A 14760-nucleotide genomic window follows, 5' to 3' on the forward strand; every position below is an offset into this window, starting at 1 on the left:
AATTTCAAGGGAAATTCATCGACCATATCTTACATAAATGACTGATGCATTTTAATCAAAGGGAAGCATGAACTTAATCAACCTGCTTTGATATGATGGTGTAGACTGTCACTGAATATCAAACAAAATCTCTATGGCACAGCAGAGCTAATAAATTCATAGGAACAATAACATTGACAATAATATTTCTAAAAAAGAATGCCTATACCAAAGGTGAAATGAATTACTGTGGTATTTTAAATTTGGCTAACTTAAGAATATTATTTTAATACTTAACCAGCTGTAATTTTGCAGTAGCAATATCCTATTGCAAATGCATGCAGTGAACAGCCCTGGAATCAGATGGATACATAGGCTAATTCCAATCTACTATGCATTATGTGACAATGCAATCTCACTATTAATTCTACATTTCCTTTAAATGAGGTTAAATACATATGGCATGGGGTAGTTGTGATAATTGAAATAAATAAGTCATACTTATAAAGTACTTGGTAAAGAACCTAGCAGGTGTAAAGTCTCAGTAAACAGAAGCATTATCTAACATTTGTACAATCATTTTCTATTGTGCGACACTGAAGCCCATTTGAATAATTCTCATCACTCCTTCCTCTTTCCTTATTCTTGCCAAACTAAATCTACTTTGAATTTGCATGCATAGAAATGACAGGTGAGAGAAGAAGCAGTCACTGCTCAATGCATTTAAAATTGAGACCACTTTTAGTTAATTGTAGATGTTCACCATGGGGAACTGTGTTCTAAAAGTTACAACACGCTGGGATTCTGTGAGAATTATGGGATCTTCCTCAGGAACCCTAAGTGAATCTTATCATTCCAGTGGGTGGTGAAAGAGAATGTTAGCTTGTGGGCTAGAAGCAATACATAGTCTTAAGTCATTCATTAGTATCAATTTGGGTTACAAGCAATGCCAAGAAATTCAGTGAATATGACTGTAATTTTTGCTACAATCAATATAACAGCAAGCCCAAAAATAAAACCCCCAGGGGTTGGGGTGGGAATGAGGAAAAGATTAATAATTACTGTACCAGCCTTAGTGTTGCTTCCGTAAGCTTTTAATATCACACAAAATTGTTTCTGATTTTAACTCCTCTTGACTTACACAAACACATAACACAGAGGAGTTATATAACCCTTCTATTGTTTGTGAAGCAAAAACCCCAAACAAAATAAAGTAGGATATGGTCCTGTGTTCAGCTTCACTGAACTCTGAAGGGTCCACACATTGCACTCATCCCCTCCCTTAGAAATATGTCATCTCTTCGCTTCTTGCCTTCTTTAGTCATCTTCCTAGAGGCATTCCAAATGCTACTCCTTCTGTCTATCCTTCCCCGCATCACTGACACTATCATACCATTGACTGCTGCAGATGCTTTGGAAGTATGCCTGTGATCACCTTACGCAAACATCTGCTTATCTAGCCTTTCCCTCCTGGGTATCATATTTTCATTGAGGAGTCACAAATATATAAATCTACAGATACGAGAAGAGGAAAGTACAAGGCTCTAAGAAGACAGATTGGAATCCTGGCTCTTTCTTCAGACCTGGGAACACTTAGCTAAACTTTTTTTGTTTACTCATCATTAAAAAAGGATAAGAAACATGAAACTCTCAGGTTTGTTTTCACGATCAGACATAAAGAATGTCAAGTGATTAGCTTCTTATTTGACAAAGTGAATTACATTCTAAAATTTCAGTTATTATGATTATTGTCAAAAGCTTAGATATGAAGCATTATGTGATACATGTTTTTGTAGAAAAGAACAAACTACTAAAGAAATACAGTTTAAAAAAATTTTGATTAAGATCTAAGAAGTGTGAAGCCTGTCATTTAAGAATTCAAAAAACATTTGTTAAACTGGCATGAACTTTCAGATTTGCTGGAAACTGAAATGGGAGTTGAAGGACATACAATTTTGAAAACTCAAAACAGGAAGGAGAAACTTTTTTCCCATTGTACAGATTTCAGCTGTTTTCCTACGCACTTATAAGGTATGCTGAGTCATAAAAATCAAGAAAATCTTATTTGAATGATATTGTAAATTTCATTTTATTTTATTTCATTTTTTTTATTTTGCAGTACTGGGGATGAAACCCAGGGACATTCTACATCTGAGCTACCTCTCCCAGCCATATTTTTGATTCTTTATTTTGAAACAGGTCTCATTAAGTTGCAGAAGGCCTCACTGAGTTGCTGAGGCTGGTCACAAACCTATGATCCTCCTGTCTCAGCCTCCCCAGTACTGGAATTACAAGTATACACCACGACACCCAGCTTGTAGATTTCATTTTATAAATACACATAGTCATCGAAATCAAGGAGAAAGAGAAATTAGGAAAAATTTAAAATATAGAATTCATCCTAATTTGTAGTTTCAAAGATCTCTGTGAGTGGGGCATGGTGGTTCATGCTTGTAATCCCAGTACTTGGGAGGCTGAGACAGGAGGATTACAGGTTCATAGCTACCCTAAGCTGCTTAGTGAGGCGCTTAGCAACTTAGTGAGACCCTGTTTCAAAATAAATACTAAAAAAATAGTGCTGGGAGTATAGCTTGGAAGTAGAATGCCCCTAGGTTCTATCCTTAGCACCTCCCCCCAAAAAATCTCTGTAGTACATTATGCTGTTATATTAGAAATGAGAATGAAATATAAATGATAAAAAGACCATACATGGGAGAATTCACAAGTACTGAAGTGATCTCCAGCAAGATGTATATAAAATCATAAATTCTTCATATAAAAACCACAGATCAAACAATTATATAAATACACAAAAGGAAAGTAGCAAAAATACAAGTAATATTCATGTTTCTGGATAACAAAGAAAACCATCAAGAGTATGAAGGGAGAGCCTACAGAATCTGAAAATGTCTAGAATATATAAAAAAATTCAAAAAGCTTAACACTTCCACTGACATGATGTACATATGTGAGAATACCATTGCCAATCTCAATATCTTATATGGAAAGGGGGAATGGGGAGGGAGCCCGTGGAACACTCATCAAGTGTTCAGTGCATATATTTCACTGTCACTATGAAATACATTATGATATGAGACTATAATATACTAATAAAAGTATAAAACATAAATCTAATACTAAAAAAATTAAATAACCCAATCAAAGAATGAGCAATTAAATGGAAAAATCACTTTTCAAAAGAAAAAAATAAAATTGGCCAAAATATACATGAAAAATGTACATTGTATACAATCACAAACATATCAAAATCAATCACTAATCCAAACATGACAAGAAGGGAGGGGAAAAGTAATGGGGTGGGAAGTGGGGAAGGGCTAAATGAGAGATGAGTACACATATGCCTCTACCATCTTGTATTTTATTTAGATATATGGCTACAATGTCCTAATAAAAAATAAAACAAAAACAAAAACAAAAAAGATAAAAATTAATGTTCAACATCTTTAGCAATCAGGGAACTGCAAATCAAAATTATATTGAGGTTCCATTTAGCTCCAGTTAGAATAACAATCATCAAGATTACAAACAATATAAAATGCTGGAGAGGATGTGAGGAAATAGGAACTTTCACACACTGTTGGTGGGACTGCAAATTAGTGCAATCACTATGGAAATCAGTACGGAGGTCCCTTAGGAAACTAAGAATTGAACTACTATATTCTCTCTCTTCAGTAGATAAAACCACTGTAATGGATTTATTGGGTGGTAATTTAGGCAGGTGGGGCCTAGACGGAAAGGGTGTGGCCTTAGGGACTATGCCAGTGTTTTTTAATTCCCTTGCTTGTTCTTGCTTGCTTCCTTCCCACAAAGCAGAGGACTTTGTGCACGCTAGCTCGCTCTCTCTCTCTCTCTCTCTCTCTCTCTCTCTCTCTCCCCCTCGGTCTCCCCCCCCCCCTTCCTCTCTGTCCCCTGCTGCCATGCCTCTGAGCTCTGCATATGTAACCAGACTGACTGGAATAAATTCCTAAAATCTCCAGACCTGTGAGCAAATAAATCTTCCTTTCTCTAAGTTGTGTGTTCAAGTGTTTTGGGTCATAGCAGTGAGAATGCTGACTAAAACATCAGATCATGTGGTGGGGAGTTATTCGACAATGAAGTCCAGCAAGTTCAGGGGAGATATCAAGGGAGAAGCAGTCTAGTCAGTGTGAGCACACTGGTGAAATAAGTAAGGAAATTGGCAGGGTGAGGAAAGGAGAGAGCTGGGAAAGAGTACAGGAATTTTAGTTTTACAATGGGACTGTCACACACACACACACACACACACACACACACCCCAGAACAAGCACAGTAGAAGAGAAGAAGTTTAACTAAGAGGTTTAATGCTAGAAATCATAGCGATCCTGGTGAAAAAATGGTGAATAAAAATGAAAGTTTGTGGAGAGTGAGCAGATTAATCACTACAAAAGAAAACAGCATTTGTATGTTGTGAGTTCCATAGGGGAACAGGTCAAGGTAGAGAAGAGAGTGGCAGAATTAGCAATGGACATCACACCAGGCTCAGGGGTAGCACCCAATGACAAGTCAGGATTCAAACCTGTCTGTAGCACTGACCTGGTATTGCCAACTCTCCTTTATAAAACTACATAATTCCATTACACTGGACTTTTCATGTGTCTTTTAGCTCTCTAAAACTGAGTACACAAGGGAAAATGACCCAGAACCAAGAAGAGAATTTTACTTTCCAGAAGACTAGAATAGAAAGAAAGAAGGTGGGAAAGATGAATAAAATATGTGAAAAAATTGGTTGAATAATATTGTAAAATATAAATAACAGTAGTATGTCTTATATGTTAAATCAAAATAAAAAGTGCAGAGACATGAGACAAATAGAGTTATAGTATAAGCTAGTTTACAAAGGATTTAAGATAAAGGCCTTACAACACTGTTCTGACAATGACCTTCTTAGACACAATGCCTATTGATTGAAAAATATGAAATCTGGTAAGACCCTGTTAATCATCTCATTTGGTGGAAATTTATTCACTCAATATTCCCAAGAAAGAATGTCCCTTTTCTCTGAAATACTGAAATAGCTAAAAAAAAGGGGGGGGGGCTTATGATAGCTATCATAATGGTAGTAACAGAACTTAACATTTATCAAAATGTGCTTTATCCTCCCTGATTCTAAGAGAAAAGTGAAAATCCACAAGTACTATCAATAATAGTAGTGGAAAATTAGGGATACAGAATCCTGCATTCTTTAGCTAAGAATTAATTTATAATTGAAACAGGCCATAAGTGTGCTAAAAGAATTTCATAATTTGAATAGAAAAAGCTGAGTCAGATTTATTTGCTCAAACTTAAAACAAATGTCATAATTGTAATGTATAATTTAGTGATTTTTATCTCTGTGCCTTATCTCATAAAGACTAGTAATTCCAGCATTTGGGAGTCTGAGACAGGAGGATCATGGTTCACAAACCATGATTCAGCTACTTAGTGAGGCCCTTTGCAACTTAGTTGAGACCCTGTTTCAAAATAAAGAATAAAAAATAGGGCTGGGGTGTAGCTCAGTGGTAGAATGCCTCTGGGTTCCATCCCCAGTACCACAAAAAATTGAAATATATTAATAATTAACAATTAAAATATTGTATGTGGACAAAAGAGATTTTAATTCATAATTAATTTATATCATGAGTCTCTAAGCGTACCAAAAAAAAAAAAAGCATAGGAAAAGGAGAGAAATTTAACTAATTGCTTTTTAATTTATTTTTGTGCACATACACACACACAACTGTGCAGGTGGGGACCAAATACATGTTAAGTAAATTATCTACCACTAAACTACACCCTCAGCCTTAAGCTTCATTTTTTATACTTATTTATCATTACGATATCTAAAAGCCAATTATAACAAAAATTACCAGCTGCCTTCAATAATATAATAACAAGAAAGGATCAATGAAGGTAACCTATGACATTTTAGAGAAGGACTTCTTCTTTAAAACAGACCACACATTAGTATAAAATGAGCTGGTTAAGGAAGAAAAGTTTAAAAATCTAAAAAGGCATAAATTGTGCTACTTCATTTTCTGGCCACATGTAATATAAATAATTAAGACTAAGTGAATACTTGAAAAAAATTAATGGCTCATATAGGGAATTATTTCATCAAAGAGGAAATAAAAATGCAATTACAGGCTATTTCAAAAATAATGAAAACGATATCCAATTTTCAGCTGTTTTAGATTCTTATAATTGGTAACTTAGGTAATAATACAAGATAAAAAACAACTAGATACACAAATTTATATTTAATTTTTATAATTATTATAGAAAATATTAAGCTATATAAAAGCAAAATGAAATAACAAACCTTCATGTACCTAGCTTCAATAATTATTAGTTGATTCTTTCTCTCTTTTTTTTTTTTTTTTTTTTTTTTTGGTGATACTGGGGTTCCTGGAAGCCCTTCTACGTCCAGGCTACACTCCCAGACCTATTTTTATAAATTTTATTTGGAAACAGGGTCTCTTAAGCCAGCGAGGCTGGCTCCGAACCAGCACGATCCTCCTGTCTCCACCTCCCAAGCGCGGGGAATTACAAGCATGCGCCACCAGGCCCGGCTAGTTGATTCTTTCAAATCGGGATCTAAATAATGTCTACATGTTCCATCTGACTGATATGCCATTTAAGTCCTGCCCTCTGCCTTCTCTCTCTCCTCTCCTCTGTTCTTCCTCCTCTTCTCTTCTCTCCCCTCTCACACTGTATGAACTTTTATGATTAAATGAACTGGGTCACCTATCTTATAGCATTTCCTACTTTCTAGATTTTTCTGCTCACATATGCTTAGAATTATTTAAACATCTCACAATGTTCCAAATTTTCTATAAACTGGTAGTCATGTATAGAAACTTGATGAGATTTAATCTTGAATTAAAGAATACTGAATAGTTGTTGTGTAGTTCTACTAGAAAACACAAAATTTCCACTGGTCTCTCTCTTGAAATGCCACTAGCCATCAATGATCATCAATTAAGCCTGCCCACTGTCATTCTTTTTTTCATTTTACAAAGTGCATATATTTTTCCATTAATCATTTGTTATGGGCGGAAATACCTTTTGTCTAGTATGGTATCCAAAGTGGAAATATCATTTTTTTCTTTAATAATTTGTTAGAATAATTCTGTATAGAGAACCTTGCCTCTTCAATTGTTTTGTTAGCCTAAATTATAGTTAATTTAGTAAAGACAGGTTAAATGTTTCATTTTTTCTCCAATATTGGTAAGTTTTCAGAATATCTTCCTTTCATAGCACCACCTAAATATTATATCAACTTTGTAAACTATTATTATGAATTTATTTTAATACATAACTATGTTCTAATTTGTTGTAGTACCTTCCTTCCTTTCTTCTATTAAATGTTCTTTTGTTTTCTTAAACCCTCGGAATATCTAATTTTCTGGCTAGTGGAAGCAACTTACAACTGGCTTCTCAGTCCTTTGATACATATTGGTAGACTTTGATTACTTCCCTTTTTTTCAGCTTTGGGGATGGAACCCAGGGGCATTCAACCTCCGAGCTACACCCCTACCCTATTTTTTATTCTTTATTTTGAAACCGGGTCTCACGAGTTGCAGAGGGCCTCACTAAGAAGCTAAGGCTGTCCGCGAACTGCAATCCTCAGGTCTCAGCCTCCCGAATGCTGGGATTACAAGCATGCGCCACCATGCCTGGCTTTCTTATTTTCTAATTTTATGAGATGTTTCAGGATTCTGTATATTTTATAGTTCAGATGTGGTATATTAGTCATTTCTTCAAAGAGGCACAGAAGATTGGATAAATTAAAAGTGCAAGATCATAGCCAGGTGCAGTGGAGCCAACTTATCATACCAGACCTTGTGAGGCTAAAACAGGAAGATAACAGTTTTGAGGCCAGCCTCATAAAGTTCAAGAGAGATCCTATTTCAAAATAAAGAAGGCTAAGAGCGTATCTCAGAGGCAGAATGCCCCTGGTTCATTCTAGTACTATTACTACTATTACCAGTAATGTTATATACAGGAATTAGAAAATATTTTTTACTTAAAACAATCACAAAATTATATAAGATTTTCAGGGTATACATCTAAAGGACTCTTGATTGTTTCTTTATATGTGTGTCTATATGCATGCCTGGCTGTGTCTCAGAATGGGAGTACAGCACATGGTTAAGTGCGTGCATTGTGGAGTCAGGGTGTGGGGTCCTTCTTTTAATAACAGTGTGACATAAAACATATGACCCAACTCCCCTTTGTTTTGGTCTCTTTGTCCTTAAAATTAGTCGAATAATAACTTACCATGTTATTGTGAGAATATAAATGAGTTACTTTAAGCCCATAATTATTTACACAAAAAGCAAAAAAAAAAGTTCTGCAAATTAGAAGTATATGTAAATTCTAAACTCTATACTTTTTAATTATCTCCCTCTTTGTCTACAAAGGTATTAATGTATCTGATCACAGGACACTGCTTTTGTCCCCAATGGAGAATTATTGTGCTTTCATATCTACTGATTTTCTACAAAATATTCTTAACTCCCTCAGATATTATTGTATCCTTTCACTGTATTCTTTTACATTTTTGTTTAAATAGAAAAGTTTCTTTAAGACTTGTCAGGATTATCTCCTTTCTTAAAACATGAACGTGATATTTTATTATGATTTGTGGGTGTATAAAGGAAGAGACATTATACGTTATATTAGCATATAAGTGTATACAAAGTACATCACAGCTGACCAAATTAAAAAAGCCACTATAAAAATAATATTCATCCAACTGCTACAGTGTCTTGATATTTGATTTGGATTATTATGCAGCTTGTGAGTGGTCAAAACATCCCACAACCATTTAAATATCTGGTTTTTTATATCTTCCAAAATATTAAATATAAAAAGTAAAGGCAAGCAACTTTAAGCAATCTATGGTAAAATGGCAACTTTTTACATGAATGGCCTGCCATTTTCTATTTCGCATTTGCCAAGTTGTTTTTACTGTGGAACATCTCCAGGCCATTGAGGAAATTCTGAATGCTTTATTGAGGATACATGAACATTTTAAAGGAGATCACTAGGAGTTCGTTTATGTAGGTCCACATAAGCTCTCTAAGCTTGATTTCCTATTCTCTCTGTCTCTTCCATCTAAAACCACATGAAGTATTCATGCTCTCAAACATATGCCTGTTTAAGGCACTAAAACGTACTTCCAACAGTGGCCACTTCAGGTTTCTTTTCTCCTTCCCCTGAGTCCTTATCAAATAATGATTATTTTAGAGTTTTTAAATCTGCCCTTATTTGCATATTTACTTCCTCCAATTCCTTAATTTAAATATACAATCGCTAGCCTTCTATTCTTCCTGTATCTGGAAAATATAAAATTTGGCATAAGTACCTCTCACAGGTATTAGGTTTTGAAGTTCTCCTTTTAATGCCCCAAGAGAAATATACATGAAAACGATTTTGGTCTTAAATACTGTGTTTGCTCTATGGTTTAGCAATCCCTTTAATTTATGAGCTTTAAGTGGCAAAATACAGTACTATGATGGCTCTGAAAGGTTGTGAAATTCAGTCAGTATACAGCTAAAATTACTTTCATGGTAAAAAGAAGTGAAGACCATTATAGAAGGAAGAGACTGTAAAATCTATAAAAATCTAAGCCATTGGTTTTATGTATGTGAATAACTAAACAGTAGGTGTAATTATAAAAACTCAAGAAAATATATCAATATTCAATTGATCATGTCTTTAATCCAGTGAAGTAGATTAAAGACTCAGACTAAGAATTTTCCACAGACAACATATAAAAGCTCCAAGTAATCTCCATCATCTCTTGGCTTTTTCCTATTTTGAGAGCCTACCAATGAAGCCTATTCCTAACTGCTCTATATTTGCAAACATGACATACATATCTGGATATGTTCACTTACCAAAGTTTCTACTTAAGGAATAAAATAATAAGTTTTTACTTAAGGTATAAAATAAGTGTTTTGGAAAATCCATTATTTAAATTCTTTATGAAGCATCATAACCTAATGTGAGTTTTGAAAGAAAATAATGGGTGAAAAGCTAAGTTTCTGTATTTTCTAAAGTGCCAAACTCTTATACTTGAAGAGAAAGTAAAGATGGATGTAAAAAGAGGCACATTTGCTTTATAAGTCTACTAGTGCCAAGAAAGTCTATTTTTTTCTGACAATCTCAAAAAATTGCTGAAAAGACATGAAGATAAGTATGAGGTATCAATCATTTCCAGGGCAATAGATTGTGATGTCAAAACAAAAGGAATATGGATTTATAGTGGGAAAAAGTTGACTGCGAGTAAATGTAAAATTTTGTATAAAGTATAAGGAATAAACAAAATAAGACAAATTATGTTTACTTATATCCTAGAATTACTTACAATAAATACCAAGGCCACATATTGTCATACAATATTAAACTTTAGTTATGGTGATATTTAAACAATTTTCCAAAATTACCCTTACTCAGGGTATTTGATTTAAAAGATGATAAATTCTGTTGATTTTTAAGATATTCTTCATATCTCAACAATTAACATACATTCATGTTAAGCAAAATAAATATATACCTATGCAATAAAAAAGGCAGAATTATATTGATATGCCCAGTTCATTCTCAAGTAGAGTAATATCCCAAGTAGGTAAAAACTGGTCGTTGGAGGAGAGAAAAAAATTTTAACATACACTACATGAAATAAAATACTTTTAAAAATACATTACATAAGCAGATATAGAATATGCTTCTGGTTTGAACATTTGATTAAGGTTGAGAAGCTGAGACAGGAGGATCACAGGCATGTTGTTAGACTCAGCAACTGAGCAAGACCCTCTGAAACTTAATGAGAACATTTTTGAAAGTAAAATAAATGAATAAAATAGGGCTAGGGGTTTAGCTCAGAGGTAAAATATATCTAGTATCATGTACCCACAAAAATCATCAGGGAAGGCTAGGGGGGAAATTCTAAAAGAGTTGGGGGTAGTGATGGTAAAGACACATTTGAGAAACACAAACTACACTTCTATTAGCTAACAAAAGAGGACTATACAATGACAGAACCTGGGAGAAACAGAAGCAAGAAAATTTACCCTTAAGAGAAAAGAAGCTGAAATTTCTACCACTAGTAAGGTAGTTTCATGAGAAAGAGATGAGGCAGAAAGATTTGGATCTAATATATAGCAACTTTTTTCATTACCATGTAACTTGAAATTATCATTTATCTTTATTGATCCGTGCTTTCCTAAATCTATTATGGAGATAAGAAAACCCAAGCTCATTTAGTTGTTGAATGGAATACAATAATGGAGGTGATTTCTTAGTACAATATAGAGTGGGGGAAAAACAAACAATGGTATGATATAAATATTAATGAGTATATATTTTGTGAAAAAATATACTAACCAATTGAAACACTCAGGCTAGTCTTGAAAAATCCTAAAATACTGTTAGAACAAAAGATTTAAATAGGGAGGCATGGTAGAGCACATCAGGAATCTCAGTGACTCGGTAAACTGAGGCAAGAACATCATAAATTTGAGGCCAACCTCAACAACTAAGAAAGTGAGATAGTGGTGGCATGGTGGCTCACTCTTAAAATCTCAGCATTCTGGAGGCTGAAACCAGAAGATCATGGTTCTTCGCAAACTCAGTGAGATCCTGTTTCAAAAATAAAAAGACTAAAAAAAGAAGGTTGGGGGTGTAAATTGTCAGTACAATGCTCCTGGGTTCCATCCTCAGTACTGAAAAAAAAAAAAAAAAAGTGAGAGTGTCTCAAAAAAAATTTATTTCTTTTTTAAAGACTGGAGAGGTAGTCCAATGACAGAGAAGTGCTGGGTTTAAGCCACAGTTTCAGGGGAAAAAAGAAAAAGAAAAAAGATGATATATCAAAATAAATATAAGCTGAACATACTATAGACCCTTAGTGGTAAAAGTAATCAAATTAAAAAATAGTGTTGAACAAAGCTTTAGAATCACTATTTCTATAAAATTCTAGGTGACTACACCTTCATCTGTTCAAGATGATATAAACATTTATGAGCCTTAAGTAGAGGGGCCAGACCAGATGGTCTTGAATTCTCTTCCACCTCTATTATTTTAAAACCTCCAATAGTTTCTTTAAATGCATACGTGAGCTCAAAGTTATATATTATGGACATAATGAAAAAGACTTGCAAAGGACACAATAGCTTACATTTTAAAATAATTTGTTTAGCATGTGAAATTTAGTCCAAAATATCAAACGAAGGTTGCAGTCCCAATTAATAGTTCCATGGCTTTCTTGAATATAAATCAGAAAGAAGCAATATTTGATTAATGCATTGCTGAAAGTTCATGTTCTAGTAGCCCTCTGTGAATTGTCAGTGTGTGTTCCACAGCTCGTAATGATTTATCTTCATCAGCCATAGGCCAAAATTACCAGACTCCAATTACTTTGCTTCTAGTTTCAAGAGAGAAAGAGAGAGAGGAAGAGAAATTATGTCAGTCCTACCACAGGAGATGGCTTAAAAATGCCCGAGGTAAAGAAAGTAATCTACTGTTCTCTGACATTCACTGCCTGAAAGTCATTCACATTAACAACCATTCAAACTTGTTTAGTGCAAGCCAATTGCTTCTATTTCCCTCTTGTCAGTTACATTAGCTTCAATTCAAATTTAACTCTTATAAAATTAAAAAAAAAATAATAAAACTCTCCCAAAGCCTGACAAGAGCATAGATGGGTCCCGACCAAACATAATCCTTCTGAATTTACTAACTTTAATATAATAATTTTCAAATTTTGCTTTTCAGAATGAACACTCTTTACTATGCTCATTTTTGTTCCGTCTTTCCTTTTTCTTCTTAAAGCTGGGAATGATGATGGGCAAATAAGTAAACTTGTTAAGACAGGAAAAAAAAAAAGACAAAACGTAGTCACTTTTTCTGCAGATAGCAGTGGCTGAAAAAATCAAATGTCCCTAATTTCAACCAAGACAATGTCATATTTATGATTATGAGGTAGAGATCAAGTTACATTTCAAACTGCATAATATAATCTAATATTCTTTCACTAAGAACTATTAAACTCATATAACAGACCATTAACTTCCAGACAATTTAGAGCTTACAAGGTTAACATCAGCACTACAAAAAGGAAATTGGGATGACATTTAAATAACACCAAGTGCCAATACACCATTATACAACCTAATGAGGATAGGAGTTTTGGTGTTTATCTATTCTGCTAGACTACAAGATTTTCACATTTTACATGCTGTTTATCTTTATTTTATATCATTCGAGACACAAATCTTACGCATCTGAATAAAAGTCTATGATACATAATACTACTGCCAGTGAAGTGAAACTTACATTTTTCCTGGAACTTTACTTCCTCTCATAGCCTTCTGTGTGTTTTTGAGTGTGTTTATGAGGTTTGTGGGAAAAAGAGAAAATACATGGGGCTTTTTCTAGGATTTACTATCTCTCTGTGTGGTAGGAAATCCAGAATGTGGGCATGGGCCATATACTCTCTAAAACTTTCTTAACAATGTTCACACACATAGAAAACCTGAGGCAAAAGCAATAGATCCAAATACATTTAGAAATAATTAATTGTCAACTTCTTGGTGAAGGCAGTATTTCAACTTGAGACTGGGCCAAATACCTCTTTATGCGCTCTATTAATGACAGAAAGGAGAAGGCATGCCCAGTTAACTCAATCCAGAAGAGGTCCATTAATGGTGAAAATTGAGCAATAAACAAATTGTAAGAAGCTACAAATACTGACAAGATCTGCACGCGGGCGTTGATGAATTCTCAGTGAAAACAGAGATGTGGAAACCAACGCTATGCCAGGCTTGTTTGCTTTCTAGTTTTTTTTTCTGTATAATTAACATAATTCTAGATGACACTACTTCAGAACTATGTAAATTATTCCTTTTAATATTATATCAAGGGGGGCATGGTGGCACATGCCAGTAACCTCAGTATTTGGGAGGCTGAGACAGGAGACTCCCTGGTTTTAGGCCAATTAGCAATTTAGGAAGAGACTCAGCAATTTAGTGAAACCCTCTTTCAAAATAAAAGCTAAAAAGACTTGGGGATATAGCTCCTGAATCTCTAGTACAAATAAAGTGATAAAATTATTTCAGATGTTCAAAATGAAACTTAAGACTATTACGGGAAAGAAACGGTAATGTTCCCATTCCATCATTTAATAGAGTATTTTTCTACTGTACTGAAAAAGATATTAATGCAATTTTCATTCTATCTTTTCTTCATTTTGATGTTCTCATTGTCTTTGAACTGAAAAGGCCTTTAAAAAGGTTATTTGTTTCTTTTTCCTCATTATACAGGCTATTTAATTCATAAAAATTAGACAATGACAGGAATAGATACAACTTGATAAAAATATTTCAGTTTCCTATATAACTTTATGTTTGATGAAAGATTACATGGAGAGATGTTGCTATATGAGGAATAAAAGGGAAGCTAAAAACAAGCTAAATCAGCTTATGTCTTGAACCAGGGATTTACATTCATGTAATGGCCCCCTTTGGGAATTTACTGGAGTGTAGTCCCTTGTGAGAATACAGTTTAAAATTCATGGGTTGGCCTTAGCTTAAGTGGTTATTTCCTCATACTCTCTGGACTCAAGCACGGACATAATTCCTACAAACTGGGAGCAGTGGCACATGTTTGTAATCCTAGTACTTGGGAGGCTGAGCCAGGAGGATCCCAGGTTCAAGGCCTGCCTCAGGTATTTAGTGAGGCCCTCCGTAACTTAGTGAG

General features: G+C 34.3%; 1 protein-coding gene across 5 annotated transcripts in view; it reads right to left on the bottom strand.

Moving 5' to 3' along the window:
- PTPRK (protein tyrosine phosphatase receptor type K) overlaps positions 1–14760 on the bottom strand; it is a gene marked incomplete at both ends in the record, with an annotated part of 572810 nt that overhangs the window by 188407 nt on the left and 369643 nt on the right. The gene's annotated exons all lie outside the window — the stretch shown is intronic.

The sequence above is a fragment of the Muscardinus avellanarius genome (assembly GCF_963383645.1).
Source record: "Muscardinus avellanarius genome assembly, chromosome: 8".
Lineage (NCBI taxonomy): Eukaryota > Metazoa > Chordata > Mammalia > Rodentia > Gliridae > Muscardinus > Muscardinus avellanarius.